Source organism: Periplaneta americana, chromosome 15 (genome assembly GCF_040183065.1).
Source record: "Periplaneta americana isolate PAMFEO1 chromosome 15, P.americana_PAMFEO1_priV1, whole genome shotgun sequence".
NCBI classification, from domain to species: Eukaryota; Metazoa; Arthropoda; class Insecta; order Blattodea; family Blattidae; genus Periplaneta; species Periplaneta americana.
The window spans coordinates 88,981,786-89,007,992 of record NC_091131.1 but is presented as its reverse complement, the minus strand read 5'-3'; the positions used below and the strand labels follow the sequence as shown (position 1 = coordinate 89,007,992).

The 26,207-nt window shown below is 36.4% G+C and overlaps 1 protein-coding gene across 1 annotated transcript in view; it reads right to left on the bottom strand.

Moving 5' to 3' along the window:
- The window catches only part of LOC138715198 (uncharacterized), a 1,247,406-nt gene extending 1,226,217 nt beyond the window's left edge, over window positions 1–21,189 (bottom strand). The window contains exon 1 of the mRNA XM_069847833.1: window positions 21,110–21,189. The gene's annotated coding sequence lies outside the window, so the exon portion shown is untranslated. The remainder of the gene's footprint in view (window positions 1–21,109) is intronic.
- Between the last annotated feature and the right edge of the window lie 5,018 nt (window positions 21,190–26,207).

Sequence of the window (26,207 nt, the reverse complement as noted above, 5' to 3'; positions counted from 1 at the left end):
AGACGAAGTAATCAAGGGAATTATCAAAGAAAAATGGTTTAGGAGTTTGGAAACTGAAAAAAGCAAGCTGTAAGTGCATCGTCGGATTTTATTTCTTTCTTGCAAGCTTCGAGGCTGGCCCTGTAACATCGTTTAGCTTATAAACCTGGAGCAGGGTGTAGAAATAGAAACACGAAGCTTTTGTCGCCTCCACCTTCTAAATCATCAACAGACAGCAAGGTTCTTCTTGCCACTGTAAATCCAGGTTAGGGGGTGTGACGTCGTCTACTGAGGGAGTTGCACTCACAACCCCTTTTAGTTCGGGTAAGGGGTTGGGGTTGGATTACTGAAACCTGTGCTGGAGGTGATGTGAACCCTCCCCTCTCCATCTTGTTCCATTCATCATCATCATACACATAGGCAGGCAAGCACGTGCTACGAATTTTCTAGCTGGCGGAGTTTCTAGCTGTAATGTGGACGTATAGCAAAGCAGAACCCATTTGTCTTCCTGGATGAAACAGAAGCTTCAATGACACATTCACGATATAAGAAGGGCGAGTCTTGGTTTGCTGGAGTCATGTTTTAATGTCCCAGTCTTCTCATATTCATGTAATTGTGCACAATTTTTTTGTAACAGAATAATAGATACCAGGCAGAAAGATAATTGAGTGCACATTCTCTTTTTCGAAGAACTGGGTGTGTGAATTTCATCAGTTGTGTGTCGTAGCACCCCGAATGCTATAAAGTAATAAAGCAACCCCCCGACCAGATCATCAAATATGATATGTATAGTCCTAGTTTAACAACTAATACAAACTGAAAATAAAATTTGGAATTTTCAATATAAATTTCCGAAAAAAGTGGGTGTCTTGACCTTTCATGGACAAAATATGCAAAATAGGAAATATTAGGCTTTATCGTCAAAATAGAGATTTTTCGGTTTTCTAAAAGTGCCAATTTTAGGTGTAATTTTCTCTGAAACGTGTTCTTGCAAGTTTCTATGCACGTATCATTTAAGGATTAAAATAAGTTTATACCTAAAACCCGAACTCTACTTATTATATGTTTCGCAAATCGCTCATCCTTAATTCATCCTCACGTGTTATGGTACCGCTTCGGCTGAGAACCGGTTCTCCGTGCATGAAATTATGCACACCGCTTAATCTTACTCAGTAAATACACGCAGTACAGAACTTTACCAGTCACCACACTATGGTATGATCGTGCTCTTCATGAGAACGAGTCGGATGATTTAATGTTCTGATACACACTAAGTTTCTCTGATTGAGTTTCTGGCTGATATGTACATCTATTATCAAGCAGTACATCTCAGTTGACGATATGTGTCAGAAGAAGAATAATTGTTAGTATGCATCTGAAGTCTGACTAGTGTAATATGCAGCTACTCGGCGAAGTATCCAATGGAGGGGGAAAGGAACTGGCCACCTTACCCCATTATCTCCTGGCTTAGTTGCCTCGTAAGTTGTACCTTCTTGGTATCACATGTGAGGTTTAAACCTATCTTCGGACAGTTGACTAAACAACATACACACTAAATTAATGTTGACCTGCATTTTTATGAGCTAACTAGCTGCTGCAATTGTTCCTAATATATCACTGATTTAAACCATTATGTTTTCAAATACAGCTTTCTTATTACTTCTGCCTATTATAAGTTGCAAGTCTTTTGCTCGTGACTATTATATTTGTTATTTCTTAGTTCAAAATTAGTTTATTATAAGTTGTAAATCGTTTGCTTTTGAATTATTTTCAAAGTTGCATTTAGTTGGATCTAACTTATTTTGCATACCAATTTCCATAGAAATCTGTTCAGCCATTATCGAGTGAAAAGTTAACATACATACATACATACATACATGCATGCATACATACATACATACATACATACATACATACATACATACATACATACATACATAATTAAAAAAAAATGCGATTTTCTGTAGGAGGATGGTTCATTACACATGTTTACGCCAATTATTTTTGCAAAAGCGAAAATTTTCAGAAAAAATTAGGTTCCAATTTTATTATTAGCACAGATCATTCTGGTAAAAGCGGTACTGACATAAAACGCATTGTTATTTTAAAACTCATATACAGTATCTCGTTAAATATCAAAACTTTGCACAAGATAAAACTTTTCGGAACATTTTAAAGGTAACTTTTGTTATGTAACATTCTCCTAAAAATAAATAATAAGCGATATATATATATATATATATGTATATATATATATATAGCCTATACATTTTTTTCTTCGGAGGCGGGCCCGTAAGCAAGCACTGCAGCCTTAGACTTATTGTTGAACCCCCTTTTTTGGGATGATTTTTTTAAGTCCTTAGGACCGCTCATCAAATATGTGATTCACTGTCTGGTGCCATCTTGTCGATTCAGTCACAGCATCCAGGTCTGACGGAGTTCGCGTGAACAGGATCGCCTCTCCGCCTCGTCATGTTTTCCTGTGGCCTATTCAGAACGATGGCATCTATTCGCAATTCACGTACATGAATCTGCTGCATCCTTAACTAGAGGGATATGACGCCGCCGATTCCACGACTCACCAAGGCGACATCTATTTGTGGGAGCTACACTTCCCTTGTCTACCGCAGTCCGCTGATTGAAGCCCTGCAGCTTCTCAGGAATAAGTGTACCTTCCGGAGACAGATGCCTGTAGGCAAATCCTGGAACCTCGTCCACCATGTTCTCCTGGTTAACCTGTAACTATTGAAGATGATTGCTGAAATTATGCTAATGAAGGCGAAATGAAATCCGAGGTCCAACGCCGAAAGTTACCCAGAAATTCTGCTTTAAGTTGTTGACGGAAAAGCTAGGAGAAAACTCCAAGGTAACTTGCCCCGACGAGAATTTTAACACGAGCCCACTTCTTTCAAGGTCAGGAAGGCTAACCGTTACTCCACAGCGGTGGACTAGCGAGTTATTTATTACAGGCCCTCTTATAACCTCCCTTTTAAAGAAATTATTTTGAATATCATATAAACTAAAATGTAAGACCTATATTATTTTGGATACCAACTTTCATAGTATCGAGTCATTATCGAGTGAAAATTTAACAGACATAAAACACAAATTTAAAAAATAATACTTTCGGTCTCAGGATAGTTCATTATATATGTTAACACCATTTATTTTTGCATACTAGTATGATAGTGTGTCTTCCAACGTGCAGACCAAAATAATTAGTAATTAATATTTATTGCTACATATCAAATAATGTTATCATGTTTTCTTAAGCATCAACCAATGTGACGTTCTGTGTTGTTTTCGGTACCAGCTAAACTGATTTCCTTACGTTTTTCTTCACGCTGTCTACATATCACGAGAGTAGCGTCGTGTGTTCTTTTAATGTGTAGATCAGTGGAAAACGAAGTTCTTAAGATAATATGAAACAGAGAGTGGGATAATCTCAAATTACTTCTTAATATCCGGAACGCATTATGTGAAAACTTCAACGTAAGAAAGAAGGCTGACTAAAAATAAGGAAAATGTAAATAATTCATTAACTTTAAATACATAGACACATCGCCACTGTACATCTAAAGTGTTTATGAGCAAAAACAATGGTTGGGTTTCACAGCCTTAGCAAAGAGTAGATCTGAAACTGACAGGATGATGAAGTGCTTCGTTCCATTCTATCGCCTGTATAATGCATGATGCACCGCTCTGATACTGAATTTTTATTTAGATCTTTTTCTTTCATACACATCTCTATTTTGTTTCTAACATATTTATTTGCAATATTCATACAGGCAGTAAAGATTATTTTTTTAATCTGTATTGATTGTTAAAACGTAAAGAATCCTACGAATATTTTAATACCTATACAAGGTGAAAGGGGTATAACTGCATTAATTTTAAGAACAGAATCTTTAGGTTGTAAGTAACCGAAATGTCAGATGTAATTTTGGTATTTGAATAACGCTTTAGCCAAAAATAAATAACTTCTGTCTGGAATCTGAATACCATTTATGGTAGAACTATTGGAGACGTATGAATGGTAAGCTATCAACCCGAACAACAAGCCGAAAAAAATATTCCTGTGTCATTTCTTCAAAAAACGCTTCCTTTCTGTAATAACGTACAAATTAACTGATTAAAAACGCATTTACAGTGTGACGGAATCTTCTGAAAATCTGGCATAGCTGCACTTACGGGTTGCTCGGCAAGTGTACACCTTTTATCTGTGTTCTTACGTTTTGCCTCAGCAGTAGCAAGTCTTATGCCAGTCTGTTCGTAGAATTCTGAAGGTGAAGTCAATTAAGGACAATGCCAAAATTTACCAATCATGAGTACCTAGTTATACTTTTAATTTATGGGGAGTCAAGTACTGCGCTGTTGCAACGTATTCACTTCCAGTCTCTCACAAGCAAACATTCTCATGGGGGCAGATAAAAAAAATTAATTGTTTTTCTTCCACCATATTAATAAAGTCAAAAGAAATTTTGGCCACTCGAGCGCAATTACGAAGGACCCCCAAGAAAGTAAGTTTCCTAGGGGCCATTTACAGAAAAAAAAAATCGCAATTTCTTGGAAATATTTATTGGAACAGATAGAGATATTGTTGAATTACTTTTCAACAATTAGTGACAATCAAAATTTATTTCATGTGCCGTCTGTGCTTATCCTTATTTAACAACTATATTGGTTTTGCAATATTTTTGTTACATAATATATCAATTGAACGTTTTCGGCTCTATTGGGACATCATCAGAACCATGTATGCCCATATGTATGATATAAGTACACAATATATTGCAGTACAAGTGAACTCAATACTGCAATATATTGTGTACTTATATCATACTGCTCGGAAAAATCCAACTTCAGATAATCAGAAAATGAATTAAACTCAATTTATGAAAATTTATGACTTGATCCACTTTAGCTCTGAACATTAGACAGATAGACAGAACTTGATCCACTTTAGCTCTGAACATTAGACAGACAGACAAACAGACAGACAGACAGAGATAGACAGACAGACAGACAGACAGACAGAGAGATAGATAGATAGATAGATAGATAGATAGATAGATAGATAGATAGATAGATAGATAGATAGATAGATAGATAGATAGATAGATAGATAGATAGATAGATAGATAGATAGATAGATAGATAGATAGATAGATAGATAGATAGATAGATAGATAGATAGATAGATAGATAGATAGATAGATAGATAGATAGATAGATAGATAGATAGATAGATAGATAGATAGATAGATAGATAGGTAGATAATCTGTTGTGCTCCAGAGCATAACTATACCCTGCAGTACACAGTATGTTCGCCTATAATCTCCGACCATTCCCGAAAAGGCGTTGAATGAAAAGATGTTGAAAAGGAAATTATTAAATTGTATGAAATTTGTTTCCTAGAAAGCAAGCAACGGAATATACGAGAAGATAGTTCAATCCACTCTCTTAGCAAGTTAACTTCAATAAGACACGGATTGATACTTCCACCACGTATGTGCATTTGCACGTCGAAATGACAGTAATCCACTTTCAACTCTTGCAAGTTTGACATTATATGATCATATCAAATGCAGTATGCATTTTAATAAGAAATTGCAATTGATGACCTAATAACACTTGAAGCCTTTTACGTAAATAATTATATACCATTCGCTTATGTCTTTCTTGTTGTTAAAGACACATGCTATTGTCAATTTGTACGGTGATGGGTTGTTATGCCCTTCGCCCAACCTCAAGCTGGAGGACCACCCCTTATCGGCTGTCCACGCTAATTATTCAATATATTCGCAGCTACCCTCGATATCTGGAGGACGTTTCCTCTATCCGCAACCAGAGGAAGCACCATGCTGTGGTGATAGCAATGTTTTATTACTATTTTATTTTATTGTATTACATATTATATTGTTCGCGAAGTGGGATCTGGCTTTATTACGGATTGAGGCAGTATGGCCCACCTGTCAGCGTCGGATTCGCGAATGCTACCCAGGGCATCTGTGGGACTTGGACAATCTCATTTCAGAAGTTCTGATTCTCCTTTTATTCCTCCTTCTAAACGTCTAGTTTTCAGTGCTGTAAAATCAACTGGTTATTGCCATGTACTTTGCAGAAATTATTCATGGTGTGCGAAGGATATTATCGTCCTTTAAAACCTATCGTCCTCAGGCGGGTTTGAAGTCGGGAACTTCAGATCCTGCGGCTAGTATCATAACCACTAGACCAGTGATGTCAAAGCAAGCGCATTTTTCTGACCTTGACATTGTGCGCGGGCATCAAGCGCAATGTATGGAAGGAGGAAGAAGCAGCCTGTTGGATTAAGAAACAGTGGTGCACAAACTTCAAACGGAACGTGAAATTTTAAGTAGTTATTTTTATATGGCTTCTTTCTATTTGATATTATCATATGTAAAACAATAGTATTTACACCAATTTCTTAATATTGCAGTTATGTTTTAAACGTTAATAACATAATAAAGAGTTAAGAGGGAATATTCACATAAATTCCATAGTCCCTACAACTATACTGTACTAAGTGAATGAAACACATCATTCATCAAGAAAAAGAGATCGAGTATGACATGATAAGTTGGAATTGATCTTGGTGGTATTTTTAGCTTTATAAAAGTAATCAATGAACTAATCAAAACAATATAATAGTACAAAGCAAAGTTACCTAGTTACTGTAAGTATAATATGTTTTAAGTATAACTAATATTCCATAACAAAACTCTTATCGCATTATGCTTTTAAGGTGATATTGGTGCGCAACTTCCTATCAGCAGAATATTAAATTATTTTCTCGAAACCTGCTGAAGCTTTAGGGCTGACATTTTTATAACATATGGGCTCATATCTTTTGCTTATGATGTGATAGTAGTTGCTTTGTTAATTCATTTCCTTACAAACATTAATTTTCCATGCGAATATTTTCAAAATTTGTAATACACTATCTTCAGTAATACGTATTTACGGTATATTAGATTTACGAAAACATTGTTTCAGCACCTGTAAGGCTACTAAATAAATAGGCCTTTATCTGAAAATTTCACTTTTCAATAAAAAAAGTTGAAAAAATATTCATTTTGAATCAAAATAAAAGCAAACTTGTGAAAAATGAGCAATAAAATTAGAACTTAGGCCTACATTCTTATACTGCACTTATACTTTTCAGACAAATCTAAAAATTAACATGGATACAGTTTTGATACGTTCTGTTAACTCCATCCTTTCCGTTGTAAAGCGCTCAGGCTCTCCTGATCTCTAAAGCGCGCGCTTGCGCTTATGGGCATCAATTGACATGACTGCACTAGACCATCGAGGCCAGTGCAGGAAATTCTGGTAAGTGTAGAGCTAATATTGACAATAGGTACTTTTATTGTTTGTGATTCCTGCAATATAACAAAAAGAATACTATTTTCAAGTTGACAGGCTACACTTTAGAATTAGCGACTACTAATTTTATAGCAATTCCACTTTCTTCAAAACGACAATTCTGACGGCACAAGCAACAGTAAAGAAATTTATCTCGACATGGTCTCAAGTGCATACAATGCTGCCACGGAAAAGCTCCTAGTGTCTTACTTCCCCTCTTTCTAAGACTGCATCTACAGTTTTCGGGAAGCTGTTTGACAACATCTCCATGTTGTCACTGGAGATGTTGTCACTGGAGTATCGCTGTCTACCCCATTCCCGTTCCTCAAATTTCCACTTACTCAGTTTGTATCCTTTTTACCCAGCATGCAAGTTTTTGTTCGTCATATTTCTCCTCTGCCTTTTCTGTGTGTGCATACATTTTTTTTTCTATCCCATCTTTTCGATTATGCTTCGCTTTACCTGGCGACTCTCTCGCCCGCCGTCGTCTCCATGGTTACTCAGCTCACTGCTAATCTTTTCATTTCCAACTTTGCTTATTGTACCGTGTTTCCTTCTCCTTCACTTCTTTCGACTTAGCATTTACTTTTGTCTCCTCACGTGCTGCTGTTCATTGTTCACGGTTTTTCTAGCTCGCTGCGTCAGTACTTCTGACATGTTCAATATTGAGTCCATTGCTCGACCTTCATCGCATTATAATGTTTCTTTATTCCAGCCAGTGGAAATGGAGGAAAAAAAGTATACTTTATTATCGTCAACATAGGCATGTGAGTAAATAGTTATACAGGTCGGCAAATAGGTATGTAAATAGGTGTGCATGCAAATATGTAGGTGAACGGTAGATAGGTAGGTATATGAATAGACAGAAAGATAAATGAATAGATATAAAGGTAGACAAATAAATAGATATAAAGGTAGAGAGGTAAGTAAATAGAAAGATAGACAGATAAGTAGATAGAAAGGAAAACAGGGAAGTAGTTAGAATGAGGGACGAGTTAATAGAAAGGTAGATATGCAAGTAATTAGAAAAAGAGACACGCAAACAGGAAGGTAGAAAGATGAATAGAAAGAAAGGTAAACAAGGCAGGGCAAATAGATAGAAAGACAGACTAGTTAATAGAAAGGTATACAGTTAAACAGATAGAAAGGTAAGCAGGAAGGTGGAAAGAAAGACAGACTAGTAAACGAAAGGATAGTAGATAGAAAGATAGACGAGTAAATAGATAGATAGAGAGATTAATAAATAGAAAAGTAGATATGCAAGTAATTCCAAAGAGAGCCAAGCAAACAGGAAGGTAGAAAGATGAATAGAAAGAAAGGTAAACAGGGAAGGGCAAACAGATAGAAAGACAGACTAGTTAATAGAAAGGTATACAGTTAAACAGATAGAAAGGTAATAATTTAGTAATAATTTATTTATTTAATCTGGCAGAGCTAAGGCCAGTAGGCCTTCTCTTCCGTCCAGCCACACTCTAATTCTAATTGAATACAATTGCTTACATAATTATTACATTAATTCTAGACCATAAAACAACATGAAAGTAAATAATGAATGTTGGATAAGTAATGTTAGTGTGACAATAATAAACATTGGTAAGAAATAGTTATAATAATAATAATAATAATAATAATAATAATAATAATAATAATAATAATACTGAGATAATTTAGATATTTATCTGTTATATATATATAACCATTAAACATTGAGAGGCCTGAAACAGCTATTATTGTTAACAAGAATTGTTAGAAAAATATTTCGTTAGCCTATTCTTAAATTGGTTTGATGTCTGACAGTCCCTGACATTACTCGGTAGGGAATTCCAAAGTCGAGGAACAGCCACAGTGAAAGAAGATGAATATGAGGATGTTCGGTGGGAGGGAATGGATAATATTGAGGAGTGTTGTGATCGTGTGTCTAGGTTATGATGGGTGGATAAATTTTGAAAACGAGACGCAAGATAGACAGGAGTGGAGAAATGCAATATGTGAAAGAGAAGGGAAAGACAGTGGATTTTCCTACGATCTTCTAGACGGAGCCAGGACAACATTTCGAGGGATGGTGTTACGTGATCAGCCCGGCGAATATTGCAGACGAAACGGACGCACATATTATGAACACGTTGTAGTCTCTGCGCCGAAGGTAGGCAGGAAGGTGGAAAGAAAGACAGATTAATAAACAGAAAGGTAGATAGATGAAGATAGAAAGGTAGATAGGGTAGTAGATAGAAAGACAGACGAATAAACAGATAGGTAGAGAGATGAATAAATAGAAAAGTAGATATGCAAGTAATTAGAAAGAGAGCCAAACAAACAGGAAGGTAGAAAGATGAATAGAAAGAAAGCTAAACAGGGAAGGGCAAATAGAAAGAAAGACAGACTAGTTAATAGAAAGGTATACAGTTAAACAGATAGGAAGGTAAGCAGGAAGGTGGAAAGAAAGACAGACTAGTAAACAGAAAGGTAGATAGATGAAGATAGAAAGGTAGCTAGATTTTTTTTTTATTTTAGTAGGTTATTTTACGACGCTTTATCAACAGCTTTGGTTATTTAGCGTCTGAATGAGATGAAAGTGATAATGCCGGTGAAATGAGTCCGGGGTCCAACACCGTAAGTTACCCAGCATTTGCTCATATTGGGTTGAGGGAAAACCCCGGAAAAAACCTCAACCAGGTAACTTGTCCCAATCGGGAATCGAACCCGGGCCACCTGGTTTCGAGGCTAGACGTGCTAACCGTTACTCCACAGGAGTGGACTGTAGATAGAAAGGTAGATAGGGTAATAGATAGAAAGACAGACGAGTAAATAGATAGGTAGACTAGGTAGACAGGTGAATAGATAGATAGATAGATAGATAGATAGATAGATAGATAGATAGATAGATAGATAGATAGATAGATAGATAGATAGATAGATAGATAGATAGATAGATAGATAGATAGATAGATAGATAGATAGATAGATAGATAGATAGATAGATAGATAGATAGATAGATAGATAGATAGATAGATAGATAGATAGATAGATATATAGATAGACAGATAGATATGGAGGAGACAATGAGTTGTTGTCAAACTACGTACACTTTTGGGCTAATTATCTAATTAACCATGGACATAACTACAATACTTCAATTTTTTATTTATTTTAATATGTTCTGTTTCTTTCTTCAATCTGCACAGTTATATCACTTTCACCCTGTATATTTATAACTGTACTAACACAGAAATGAACATTTTATGGAAACTTAATGCAATAACATTTTCTCGAAAAAAATACGGAGGTTCATTATTTGGTGTTTTAACATAGGCATAGGCTACACCCTATACGACAATCGATTCTCGAGATATTTCTTACCCACCAGCGCAGTGGCTGGTTTGTTTTTGTCGTCTAATTTAAAGTTTCAGGTCATTCCGAGTGAACTGTACCTGCGCTTGTTTGTTATCTCCATTACTCTACCAACGTAAACCAGGCTTTAAGAGAAAGACATACACAGATACACAGGAACTCTGTTCCGCTTCATCTGGCAACAGTTAGCACTTTTGTTTCGCACCAACAAAACACTGTGCGTGTTTAGTATGTGTTTGTAAAGAGGCGTTCCTTGTCTTCCTTTTCAACACAGCATTTTTTTTCGAGTCTGTACTCCTTGAGTCCCATTTCAGCCTTACTTCTTCCTTCCCTCTTTTGAAACTTACTTCAGCAACAAAGTGTTCGCTAGTGTGAGAACGGAGGTTCACAGAATTTTGTTTGAAACTATAACTCCGCCTCGGAATGGCGCGTACAAAGATACATACTCTCTTTCTGCGCCTCTGGGCTTGTCGCAGGAGAGCAGGCATGCATTTCCACATAAGACACCATACGATATGTGTAAGTAATTAACATTTTAATTAGTTCTGCCATGATACACACCCGAGTTACCTGCTATTTACTAAATAACAGAGCAAGCTAACTAGCTTCCTCTAACTACAGACTTATTCGTTATATTTACACTTCCACGCCGTTTTGCTTAACTAGGGATACAGACAAACAGTTCAAGAAGGGAATTCCAGAAACGAAACAGTGTAAACACAGCTGAACAGTAGTCTTAGCGGGTACAGAATCATGGATTCATAAAGTTCAGAAAGCTAGAATATACTTCCGTAATCTATTTATTACAAAGATAGGATTTTAGTCAGCTGTTCTGTATGTCTACGCTATGAATCAAGTTGCAGAGTGTCTGACTACAAATTATTGGGAGGATGCTGGTTCGATTCTGCTCTCTTATTCCACCCAGATCACCATCTACTTGGAGAATTTAGTGAAGAACTGTATTCAGAACATGGGAGGAATAAAGTAAGAGGGAGAAGAATAAAGTGCATAAGATTTGCTGATGATATGGCGTTATTAGCAGCAGAGGAAATGATACCAAGGGATATGCTACTGGAGCTAAATGACAGCTGTGAGCAGTATGGGATGAATGATACACTAAACAACAATAATTTTGCTTCGACGTAAAACAATGTGTCCCTTATGATTTGGTGTGCGCTGAATCCGAAAATGCATCTCTTTTCTTCGTATCGCGTAAGGTTTTTAAGATATACTATGATTTCACTTTTCGATAAGCTCTCCCCCAGGAAACATCTGGCGCGGGTTGGGGGTTATAAACCAAAACAAAACTAATGCATTTTATGAATTTGTGACGTATTTCCTGTTTAGTATAGTTGTTGGCATGTTCTTTTGCACTTGTAATAAATAAACAGATATTGGTCCCTTATATTTAGTAAATTTCATAACAGTTCAAAGTGAGGTCTACGCAATGAACAAATAAGGGTGTGGTTTTCAGTATTTAAAATAAATGTTTATCATTTTGAGTGAAGGAAAATTAAAAGGGGGCATTTCCATCGGTCCACAAATACACAAAGTTATGGCTGAGGAAAAACTTTCCGTTACAGAGAAAATGACATGGCGCGCTTTCAAAGATGTTTGCCCAAATTTTCTTGGAAATTCTAGGGCAGACAACTAAATGGAACTTGTTGTGGAAACCATGAGAAAATGGGATGTAATATGTCTCTCAAAATACACTTTATACATTCTAATTTGGATTTCTTTCCTCCTACACTTGGAACGGTAAACGACGAGCATGGGAACAGATTTCATCAATAAATATCTTAAATGGAAAGACGATATAAAGGTCAGCATACAGCATGCTTGCAGACTATTGTTGGTTCCTTGTAAAAGACAGTCCCAGGTCTAGTTATAAACAGAATTTATCTAGAAAATTCTTTTAAATGGAAGTTCAAATTTCAAAATTTTTCTCATTATACGCATGAAATATTTTTATTTTTGCTGTGTTTTAAATTATGTAACATCATTTTTGGATCCAATACATAATTTAAAGTATTATGAGGGGTTTTTAATCCCTAGTGTGTTGTAATTTTACCGGTAGCAGTGAAAAATTAAAAAAAGAAGATTTTTAATTAAAAAATTTAATTCATTTTCTCCAGAAAATGGTACGTGACGAGGCAATTTGGATTTTAAATTCAGATTTAGGGCACACATATTAGTAATATTCACCTATTTTTATTTCGGAGCAAGACAAAACGTAAGAATTTGTTGTTCAGGGTTATTATTGATTCTTCGTATCAAATGCTCTAACCACTGAGCTACACCGAAGTTCAATCCACAGCACCGGATCGAATCCCTCTCCTCTAGTGTTTTTCCCTTTGTGGCCTGACTCCAAGTTCGACATATATGTTGATATATTTTAAGTCAACTTCCACCAAGTCACTCAGTTGAGTGCGCTCGTTGTAGGCTGTAATGACAGTAATTAAATTCAGTAAATAAAACTAAAGAAGAAATACATTCATAATACGTAAAAGGTATAGTTTAATTTGCAATTTTATATAAGTCTACAGTACTACAACTTTTTAAAATACCCACATCGTTTCTATTTTTCTTTATTATTAACAAAATAAAAGTAGATACTATACTCGTTTGTAGAAAATGGTGAAAACGATGTAAAATACTGCAATGTATAGTAACTGAAATACTTATAGTACTCACAATTAAAGCTTGGGTTGAAGAAATTTGTGGCTTTTTTTCTGCTTCCGTTTTGAAAAATACTGCATCTGTTAATCATTCTGAGTTCTTCCTTCACCAAACCAAATTCACGGCACATATCACCTTCATTTTTACTACTTCTGATTTGTTTTATAACACTCACTGTTATACTTTATACATCCTAGATGGAATCCATACAGTAATCTTTGTAGATCATCTTCCGTATTTTCCATCAGAACAATATCGTCAGCAAAGCACAAGATATTAAAATCTTTATTTCCCATTTTGTATTCATCCTTAAATTGAATTGCCTTTATATACTCATTCATTACTAAATCAAGTAGTAATGGACTAGGAGAGTACCTTGCCGAACTCCTCTTTTAACTGGTATCGTTTCAGATATTATTCCCTTCACTTTTATTCGATTAAAATTACTTGTAAAAATATCGTTAATCAATAAGATCAGTCCATACGGTACATTATTATCTTCTATAATATTTAAAACATCTCCAATCTATCGAAAGTCTTCTCAAGATCCATAAAACATAAAAAGGCAGGTTTATTATACTCAATAGCTTTTTCTATAACCTGTTTTACTATAATACTAGCATCAGTGCAAGATCCAGCGAGCCGAAATCCTTGTTGTTCATCTTGGAGACAAATACTTTTTGACAGTTTCTGGCGAATTAATTTTGTTGTGATTTTCAATAGCGTGTTAAGCAGATTTACTGGTCTATAATTCTCCGGTATCTGTTTTTCTCCCTTCTTAAAAATTGGAATCACAATGCTAGTTTTCCATTCATCTGGTATTTTACTCTCTTGGAATATTTGTTTAATTGATTTTATTATTTCCAGTGTAAGTCTATCTCCTCCATATTTTATCATTTTGTAGGTTATACTATCCTCTCCTGAAGATTTCCTGTTCTTAAGGTTTTTAATGGTTGTAATAAATTTTTCTTCATTGACTTCTAGGATCACTTTAGGAATATTATTATCAATGTTCTTAAGCCACGTATTCACAAAGTAAGGCTGCCTATCATGCTTGCTTCGCCCAGTGGATACCTTGCCTCGCAATAGTGCGCGGCGGCTTCGCAAGGGGTGAGGTTATCTCACCCGTGAGACAATTTCAGTCGGTTTTTGGATGCGAGTCAAAGGTGTCTCGCATTAATTAACTAGCTCTGTGTGGACTCTTCGTTGATAAAAATACCATCACGCAATCAGATATTAACTGCCTTAATTGCCGCACACTAATTGGTCGCTCATGCTGCTTTGCGTTCTTACCTCGCTGCCAAGACAAAACCACGAGGCAAGCAACAAGCGAGGCTGCCGCGAGAGTCGATCGCGCGTGGCAGCGTCGCTTCGTGGATACGCACCTTTAATGTTACATTACGGAAAGTTACGATGTTAGCCAGGCGTCAAGTGTCCTCTGAATGATGTGAGTATTGCCTAAAACTCTTGTTCTATGTAAAAATAGTCAAGTATGCTGCTCCAGGTAGTGTAGAAAGATTTTAAGTGAACCTATTTGTAACTTTTCTTAGTAAACCTATTATTATTATTATTATTATTATTATTAACATCATGATTGCCTATTAGATGCAAACAGCATTACTGTCTGTGGAAGTGGGTGTATGAATTATAATTTAACTGCGTAGAAGCTGAGTTTCGTGCAATTTATAGACTTAATGATATATTCTAGTTAGCACCACCCGCTATGGTCTGAATTATTCAATGAGATTCTGATGCATACAGAATGAAACCATAAACGTTCTGCAGTGTAATTAATACTACAGCAACCATTACGTATATTCCAAGAAAATTCTGAAGTTGGTTTACAAACCTTAATCAGTAGATTTCCAGCTATAAATAAAATTAAGCCCACGCAATAAATAATTTCTAGCAGCAGTCGTTTGAACTTGGACGAAGAATCCCAAAGGATGGCGAGCAGCTCCATGGTTGACCATGCCTCTCTCAACGTGATCATAAATACTAAATGCGCAAATACATGATGCAATGCCGGATGGAAACGTTAGTTAACAGGAAGCCGGAGTGATGGATCAACACAGCATCCATTAGAGGCTGAAATTAATTAACGTAATCAATTTTGTTGGTAGGAATAATAACTGCTAGGAGATACATGTGCATGAGGTCGCTTTAAAAGCACAGAACAGCATTCAACACCAACACATTAGAGCTCGTTATTCATTACATTCACAAAGCAAGACAAGGATTGCCTTTGAGACCAGCTTGAAGTAAATGAGAGATCTATTTATTATGCATGAAAAGGTGAAGACTATAGGATAAAGGTTGGTAATATTGTGATAGTTCCTTTTGAGAATGTATTACAATTTTTACCGGTTTTGTGCAGAAAAAACTTGTCAACGACGTTGACGCAAAAAAAAAAAAAAACCGATCTTCCTCTTGCTCAGTAAAACTGTAATAAATTCTCAAAAAGAACTATCAAAATATTACTCATATCACATTTTTCCAACCTTTACCCTACAGTTTTTTAATCAAATGGAATAATATTCTTCATTCTGCATATGTCTCCTTTACATGTCCGTTACTATTTCTCTCTATTCTGTAATTATTTCCTCTTAATCTTTCTTCAAATCTTTTCCCTACTGTCTGCTAAAACTTTACCCTTTCTTTCAATCTTACGTTTTTCTTTCTCTTTAAACTGTTTTCTCTATTTTTTCTATTAATCTATCGTATTTCTTTACTATCTTTCTTTTCCGCTTTTGTTTGTCCTCACCTTCCATAAAACAATTTGTTTACTTCTTTTGTCTTTAAGTTATATTATTTTTTATTCATAACCAGGTTTAGGATCCGAGACAACTTAAGGATGAAGTGAAGTTACAGTGGAACGGACTATAGATAGAGTGAGGTGGCGCGCTGAGTTTTGTTTACCTGTGCGTTAGTGTACAATCCGGTTCGTGAGTATCCGGTACGGGTATATTTAAGCGCTCAGGCCTATATGAACTGTAACAATTATTACAACAGGCCCTAAAAATATTTTTTTTTTTTTAAATTCAGGAACATCGTACTCGAACTTAAATAAATGATAAAAACAATAAACCAATGGGTTAAACGTTTATTCAGCTGAAATTATTAAATCACTAAATAATAAAGGCACAAATATTATTGAGTCATCAGAATTAAAACATTTAATGGAAAGTTAATGAACATAAGTTCGGAATAAAAAATTAAAACGTATTCCACTTTTAATTCGCTTTGTAAAACATAACAGTAACCATAAAATTCATCGCTTAAAACCTTGTGCTTTGTCCGTCAATATCACTTTGAAAGCTTAGAAAGAATGCTGTATACAAACAGAGGTTATGGAGGCATGGCTAAGGTTAGTTACATTTTTAATTTCAGTCTCATCAGGGAAATATTGACCTTTACCTTCTTTATCCATAAGTTGATTCACACCTCTCAGCATTAAAAAAATGGATTTTTTATCTCTCTAGCCCGCCGAGTCGTGTAATAAAACTGACGTACGTCACAATTTCAAAACTTGTGAAAAATCTGTTCATAATTGAAAATGCCGATTGTCGATAACAGCCGCTACGTAGATAGCACAGATGTGACAGGATGTGCGTTGTATATTTTAAGAGTAGTCTTATTCTCCGTCAGCAGCATTTGACAATTTTTAAAATATACAGATGTAAGGTATTTTAAGCATTAAAACTATGAAGTAGGCGTTAACAATCCAAACTAGCATTTTAACCTCCTGAGTCTTCAGATATGTTTGCTTTATTTTTACAGTTCATTATAATTCTACACTTCAAAAAATTCACTGAAATGAGGATAAATGCTAAAAAAATTCTGCAGGTTACAGTTGGGACACAAATGCAGATATATTATACTATACTTCGGGTCTCTGCACATTTATCTTATATCATATTTTTTTTTACCTTTAAAATATAACGTTTACTGTGTACTTACTTCGAAAGTATGTCCTACGGTGCCTTGGCGTTGAGTTGTTGGTCGCCATTTTCATTTATGAATAGTAATTGAAACACGCATTGCAATGATTGAATCGATCTTCTTGTGCTTCTTATAAGTCCCAAGAGATGTGAGGGGCTTGCCAAGCAAAGAAAAGAAGAGTGATCGATAACGATTCCACCTAGTGGCAAATTTGAAACTAAATGCATGAAGTATTGTATGCTATATTCCAGAATGTAGGAGGTTAAGGAACTACAAAACTCTATCAGCTTTCTTAATTTTTATGTAATATACGCGGACATATTTAAACACTTTATATCAATGCTTAAGACATTTGTCCTACTCCTAGATCTAATCATGACTATCCCAATGTAGAGCTTAATATTACTTCGCACGAAGGTACTCGTGTATTAGTCTCCTTTGAGGGGAGGCACTCTGTTCTCGCACGTAGGCTACTTGGGTGAGCTCATGCCGTAAGAACCCCTCTCGGGCCGCCTCCGAACTCCTATACAGACTACAGAATCCCTTTTGCCTTTCCTCGTAGACATCACCGCGGTCCCTCAATCCCGATTCCACGAGATACCACGAGCCCAGAGTAAAGCCCACGGTATATAGCACTACCACCAGCAACTAATGACCGAATACCACGGGGCCCAAGTTCGGTGGTGGCCCGCAGCCGACTCTACATCGGAGCAAGACCTAAACATGGGAAAGAAACGGAGACCATGATGATGAAAGAGGGGAAATGTAATAATTATGATGCGAAAGGAGTCCGAGATCCAACTCCGAAAGTTATCCAACAATTCTGCTTCAATTGGCCGAGGAAAAATCTCGGAAAAACCTCAACTTTTCCCAACCAGAATTTGAACCCGAGTCCGCTCGTTTCATGTTCAGACATGTTAACCGTTACTCCACAGCGGTGAAAGGGTACACGAGTTACTTATTGTAATCCTCTGACTAAGAAGACACTTCCTTAGCCGGTTGTGTTCAGTTTTAAGATCTCTGACAAATAGCTCTTCGATTTACATTATCAGCAGAAATGAAAATTAAAAGTGATACTTGACTTCAAAAGTATGCAAAACATCACGTTAAAAGAAATATTATCTAGGCTTCTAGAGGAATAAAGTAGCAAAGTATAAGATAATATTGAAAGAGGCAGTAGAGAGAGCAGTTTCCAGTAACTCACAACAGCCTCTAGCGACTTAATCCTATTGGAGAAATGAAGAGGACTAAAAATCAATCAACGTGTAGTAGCTACACTGTAAATTAAATAGGCTATCCATAATTTCTTCATTATCTTCTGTGAAGCAAGTTCTTGAGGTAAGGAAAGTATTAGTCCAACGTTACATGAAAGAACAGTATGACGAAGGAGGTGTGGTGTTCTCCAAGAACAGAACTGTTTCCTGTAATGTAAGACAGAATTTTTTTATCCGTTCTGAAGAATAAAAAGTCTAAAATAAATGAACGCATCTTATTTTAGTATACTCTACATTTTGGTACACCTAATGTATTTATTTTCCAACTTGAAGTACATATTTCTACAAGGTGGAAGCGGTATAATTGTGAAAATTTTAACAGCATATTCCTTGGGTAGAATATTAACGAAAATGCGAATAACATTTTGGTGGGAAGTGAATACTTAAAAATATGTTTTTGCCTTAAATGTTTAAGCCTGCTTTATTCGGTAAGTATTATTCGCAGGCCTGCTGTTCTAATTTCCACCGAGATAATTAAAGAAATCAATTAGGAATGGTTTGTTTCTTAGCAGTTTCGCAATGCAATTGATGGTTTTCGTGCAAATTACTTGCAATCATTAACACTTTTCGTATTTCTGAGACCGATGTTTGGCAACGTCGCGTCCTTTCGCCTAGTACAGTACAATTATTTAGTCCTGACAGTCACCAGGCTATATGCGCCTGGGTCAGGCGAGTCCATTTAGTTACGCCAAGGGTGTTTGGGTTATTCACTCGCTTACCTTCGGAGCGATCGGATGTCATGCGTGCGGTAGAGCGGTATGATTCCAGTACAATTAAGCTGTGGTTCATTCCTTTACCGACCGCTCGCCGGAACTCTCTCCACTCCTCCTTTTACTTTCCTTCTTTCGCGTCGCTGAGCTGTCAGGACTAAATAATCGGTATGTACTGATAAGCTGCGAGCCCTGGGTTTAGTATTCAGTCTTTCTTGAGCGGTTGTACGCGTGTTTACATCCAGGAGTACATCTTACTCGTATGTGTGCAAATGTGCAGTTTTTTTTTTAGTTTTCTGCATTTTAAAATACCTAAATTAACAAACCAGGAATATCTTGACATGATGCTTATTTACGGAGAATCACCTACAAAAGTCGTGAAGCTCGGCGACGTTATGAGGCAAGATTTACAGGTATGAATATATCAAACGCACATATCTTTACGGCAGTGTGTCAGCGTGTTCGTGACACAGGAAGTGTAATACCTCAGTGTCGTAATCACGGTCTACGGGACCTGATGAAATTGTAAATGAGGAAGAAGATATGCTGAATTAGATAGAACAACATCCAGTACGTAGTAGCCGTGATATTGATCACGAAGTTGGTGTAGCACATTGGACTGTTTTACGAACTTTTAAGGAACAATTCTGCAGCCAATAACGCATATAACATGTTCAGTGTCTTTCACTTAATAATTACTAGTCACGTGTGTTATTTTGTGCGAGATAGTGCGTATTTGCTTGTTTTCCGCACAGAACCAATACGCGGTAAGTGTGAAGTACCACATTCAGTATTCCCAACGTAACACACATAACAATTTCCCTCTTCTTACCGCTTAAGCGCGACATTCATTTTACTGCTTTAGGCTTTTAACATATTATTTTTAGAGACTTTTAACATAGTAATAATTATAAATTGGAAACTTACCACTGCAATTTCACCTAAATTGCAATGTTAATTATTGTTTTTAGATATTTGCAAAAATTAAGTAAAGTCTACTACTCCACGAAACTTATTGCATTCCTGATACAAGAAACATTAAGGAAGCCGTGAAAAAATCAACAAGATTCCAGATGGCGATGTTATTACTGCAATATGTTATATAAATAATGTTGTTAAAATATTAAAATGAAAAATAAATCATAACATAACCTTACAGTTTGTTTTAAGTTCGCATTTATAGACTGGGGGGAAAAAGACAGACGTATATCACGGCCTGCTGGAGTATAGTAAACACAGAAAACATTTTATAGCAACAATGTTGAAGAAAGATATTTTGGTTTCCCGAAGTTGCCGTCATTAAACAGAAACCAAGATGGAGATTTCATTGCAACTAATTAGAAATTCGTCTTTCAGGTATGTAATAAACGATCTTCGCACAAAATAATGTACGATACACGAGCGGTATGTTTGTTTTCATGTTCTCGGAAATTAAAAAAGCTCAACTACGTTTCGCTTTTTCAATCTTTTCCTAGACCATGAAAACGTCAACATACCGTTCTTGTAACGTATATTACTATTCTGTAACCTAAATATATGTCTATGTATTAGGAAGAGTAAAAAGAATCAATGGACACACCTTATGCTGGTGTATTGCGTATTCTGAAATTCTGATTCTAATGTATTCCTTTCTCCACCTGAAATACTGTACGTACGTATACGAGACAAGGAAGATTTAGCTAGACGCAGTTTTATCTTATAAAACAATTACAACTATCAGGCAGTGTTAACTTCGCTGCAAGGGTGGCGTGTCTGAGATGAAAAGTGCTGTAGCGTATTTCTCACTCACCTAATTGCTCCGCGGGTCTCTCTTCTCTCGGCGCTCCATCAGCCTGTCCGCCATGACACCGCGGTCCTCCTCAACAACCTGTAGAACGGAGCTCAAGTAATGAAGATGTCACAGTTTGACACAACTTCCATAACTTGACGTACAAACTTCCACAGCGCACAGAAAAGCTATATAACCATCTCTAGAGGGAAGATCAATGTGAGCTTAGCAAGGATTAAAGTACTAAATTTCCATCGCATTACACGGATTTAAACATAAATTATTACGAAAGTAATTTCACTCAAGTAACGCTACTTTCGTATTATGCCAGGTATAAAAAAATAAATTTGGTTTCGTATAGTTAATTGTATCATAACTTATAGTACATTGCCCCTTACGTGTTTTTATGCTCGACCATGCCGAAATGTAGTAATTATACAGCTGGTAGCAGTCCTTTAATGCATGTCATTGAAGTACACCTATTCATTAAAGTTCAGGTTTTTCGATTATTCTCGGATATGCAATCTAAAGGCAACGAGGGAAGCGTCACGGAGGTTGGAAATCCAATACTGTCGCAGAAGGTTATGTTCTGTTACTATAATAATTAGCGTTAATTGTAAATAATATTCAAATAAATTCAATTTGTCATCCCGTTTTACAATTCTAAATCAATTTCCAGGTTGTATCAAAATTACTTCATGTTATTCTTTACATTACATCAAGGTCAATGACATTATTGTTCCTCGGAAAAAAAATCAATACTTTCGCGTCTGCGCACATCTCATAATATACGAGCTATGCACAAGGTCACTTCCGATCTTCAGTCAGATACAAATAAAATGAATACTTCTGAATAATTTCAAGTTAGAAATATGGTCGAGCATAAAAAGTCGTATGAAACTTGCCTATAATGGTAATTAAGACGCTCGTATGAAAATTATGAAATTCGCTTGCGCTCGTTTCATAAACAAACATACTCGCGTCTTAATTAATATCATTATAGGCTCATTGCATAATGTACTATTATTTTCTTATTTACTCTGCTTAACCTCCCCTTTTATCCGAATTACCACTGCTGGCATGGGAGGGAGATTTATTTGATCGTACACTAGTTATCTCGCGCGGGCCTTCCTGATCATGGGACTAATATGACGGGATCACCGTTGAAACATTACAGGACAATCTCAAGACAAGAGACAAACACCCAGTTAGAGTCCTGCATAACCGGTTACGAAAGATAAGAAAAGACATATTACTACTGAACGCCTGGCGTTATGAACAGTATGCGAAGCTTTTTCGTGTCGCGGAGTGGTCCAATGTTCGGTTTAACGAATGTCCGAATCTCACTCGAGTGGACGGCTCTGGATCATGAAAGACGATAATATTGAGCCATCCAAGAGTTCCAAGAATCGTTGCAAGGATGCGGTTATCATCGTGTACCTTTCAATTGATATTTCCTCCTCTCTCTTCATTGATTGAAGCACGCATCATGACACTACAATCATTAGATTTGACAGTGTTTTTATTTATGTTAATAACTTCTGATCTCCCTAAAAACGATTTATTAGAGAAATAATAATACATCCATTTAGAATAATTAAAAGACATGGGCTATATTAACAACTACTCTTTCAGAGGTAGTCTATGTATTCTGAGTTTAAAGTATGAACGTTACAATAGTGTGTACATATTTGCTCTTCTATTTTGTTAGTAATGGTAATTTATTTTATTCTTGTATTTGTTTATCATGTCAGATTTCATCTATGCATTACACTTATTTCCTTTGTTGTTACTGGTGTCCATTAGTTGATTCATTTATTAGTTATGAAGATAAATGTGCCAAAGTGCCCACTCAATTATAATCCTATTTCAAGCTAACTTATTAACTTACTTACTTATGGCTTGTAAGGAACCCGTAGGTTCATTGCCGCTCCCACATAAGCCCGCCATAGGTTCCTATCCTGTGCAAGATTAATCCAGTCTCTATCACCATATCTCACTTTCCACAAATCTATTTTAATATTGTCCTCCCATATATGTCTCGGCCTTCTCGGCTCTTTTTTCCTCCGGCCTTCCAACTAACACTCTATATGCATTTTTGAATTCGCCCATACGTGCTACATGCCCTGCCCATCTCAAAGTCTGGATTTAATGTTCCTAATTATATCAGGTGAAGAATACAACGCGTGCAGTTCTGCGTTGTGTAACTTTCTCCATTCTCCTGTAACTTCATCCCTCTTAGCCCCAAATATTTTCCTAAGAATTTCAAGCTAATACTTTGTTTTAATTAGGAAAAGTAAATTTCCTTCAATTGTTACTCAATTTGTGTAGTTACAAATTGTCATCAGAGTTCCTATATGATGAAATGCGCTTGGTATTCTGTCCTCTAATCTGTGGTTCTGTCTATTCAGGCGCAACCGCTTCAAGGCCGGATATTCGAACGAATGTCCAACCTCGCCGGTTGATCTACAACCGGTTGAATATAGACCGGTTCTAAGCGCTTTCTGCAGCACTCTGCACACAGTCCCGTGGACAGAAGATGAATTTCTTCCATGACCCACGCCTGAAATCAAACTTCGGAACGCTTGGTTGGAAAGCACAATCGTTATCCATATAGACAGAACGACGGATCCGCTTAATTGTCAGTAGTAACAGAGATAGTAGTAACAGTGTTTTAACATGTTTGATCCTAAGGGATAAAAATATAGTTATCTGTAAGATGTTTATATTTATGGTGTTTAGTGCGAGCTACAGATACTGGTGTCTTAGAGGTTGAAGACATAAGAAGGGGCCAGTGTTTCCAGACATGTGGAATCCCAAATTAATGATTTACCTACACGCCATCGGGTCTTTTGTCGTCTGAACGGCTGATCTCGGAAGGTTCTAAGATTGATGGGATCCCTGAGGATGTTAATGCCAATGTTAATGTTAATTAACAAAATATGAATAAGAAATTTAAGATAGAAGGAAATGAACAAACATTTAAGAAGCAAAAATAACTGTAACGTAAAATATTTAAATAATTTAACAAATATGTTAATAAACACACTAGTTTAATTTTGTCAGCAAAAAAAAAAAAAAAAATGCTTATTTAAAATTGTTTAACTCAGATTTATTGTGACATATTCAACCAAATCACTGGGGACGAATCATTGGTTGCAAAATTCATCCCCTACCTTGTGTTTGCGATTCTGTCTACAGTGCTAAAAATGTTATCATAAATTTATGTTCAAAAGGTTAATAGATTTGAAGGCTCTTCTCAGGAGACAATAATCCATTAGCACATTAAGAGGGGAGTTGGAGATGCTGAAGAGGCTTGAATGAGATGACGCTGACAGCTGAACAAACTCTGAAGAATGTCTTTATCTTGCTCCGCAATATAAGTCAAGACGTCTGCAGTGCGTGTTCCAGATTGATAAGGGGCGGAATATTAGTCTGGCAGAGAGCCTCGCCCATTAGATGAGAAATTCTCCGCAGACTCGCTGTGCAGCAAGACTACTCAATTGAGTCGGTTGCGCCTGTCTAATTCAGACAGAGCCTGCCTGCATTTATTCGAGTACACAAGCCGTCAGATGCTCGTTCCACTCTACCTCTTCATGCCTTCCACTCATTTCACCCCTTCATTACATTTCTTACACAATTTTGACTCCTCCTGTTGTTTTGGCTATTCATTTTATGCATCCACTTACTTCAACTGATAATTTAACTAACATACTTTACCAGCAGTCCATATAAATGTTCTTTAAATACATTATTTAACGACACCGTATCAAGTATACGCCTATTTAGCGTCAATTAAATTGGTACAGTGGTATTAGGCATATTATACAGCATTTAATACCCATGTTGGACCAATAAGCTGTATCAAATTATCAAATGTGTTCCATATATGATCGTCATAAACTTATTTGATTTGATATAATAGTTCAATATTTTATTTCATTATAAACGTTTTCAGTTTTTTTAAAAACCATCATCAGATCATCATTAACCCTTAAAATTAACAGTTTTTACATTTAAAGAGTAGTGAAACTGAGAAAAATTCTCTCCGGCACCGGGATTTGAACCCGGGTTTTCAGCTCTACGTGCTGATCCTTTATCCACTAAGCCACACTGGATTCCCATCCCGGTGTCGGATCGAATCCTCTCAGTTTAAGTTCCACCTCTTGGGTTCCCTCTGGTGGCCGCCCTCTGCACTACGTCATAGATGTCTATGACCGTAGGACTAATGTCCACATACGTGAGGAGGTGCACTCGTTATGAGTGACTGATTGGCCGGAATCCGAAGGAATAAGCGCCGTCTTAAATCGTGGCTTAGTGGATAAAGCATCAGCACGTAGAGCTGAAAACCCGGGTTCAAATCGCGGTGCCGGAGAGAATTTTTCTCCGTTCCACTACTTTTTCATCATACGATGCCGCAGAATATCTGCATGGAAACATCATATGTACTTCGGTACATGAAAATAATATAGTTTTTACATTATAAACAATGAAAGCCAATGAGTTACATAAAGGTAAATAATATTAAAAGTGTGAGATCGTACAAAAGAATGAATATCATAAAACATTAATATATATACTTACTTACTTACTGGCTTTTAAGGAACCCGAAGGTTCATTGCCGCCCTCACATAAGCCCGCCAGCGATCCCTATCCTGTGCAAGATTGATCCAGTCTCTATCATCATACCCCATCTCCCTCAAATCCATTTTAATATTATCCTCCCATCTACGTCTCGGCCTCCCTAAAGGTCTTTTTCCCTCCGGTCTCCCAACTAACACTCTATATGCATTTCTGGATATATACAAGTTTAAAATTATTAGAATATTAAAATCAAGCAGTGGGTCTAATATGAAAATTACGTGATATGAACAGCATGTGCTTCCTTGCGATTGTATCTTGTAATTATATATAATAGATGTCATAATGTCTGCACTTACAAGCCACAAGTTAATATTAATATGGACTCCCTTCAAACTCCTTTTGGAGGAATCTATAAAAGTCGCCATTCATCCATTTCGTACTGAACATTAAACTTCTGTATCAAACCAGGAATATCACTGCAGTATCTTAAGGCACCCCCTTGTGAAATGTAGGGAGTAAATTTCTCTGCTCCTGT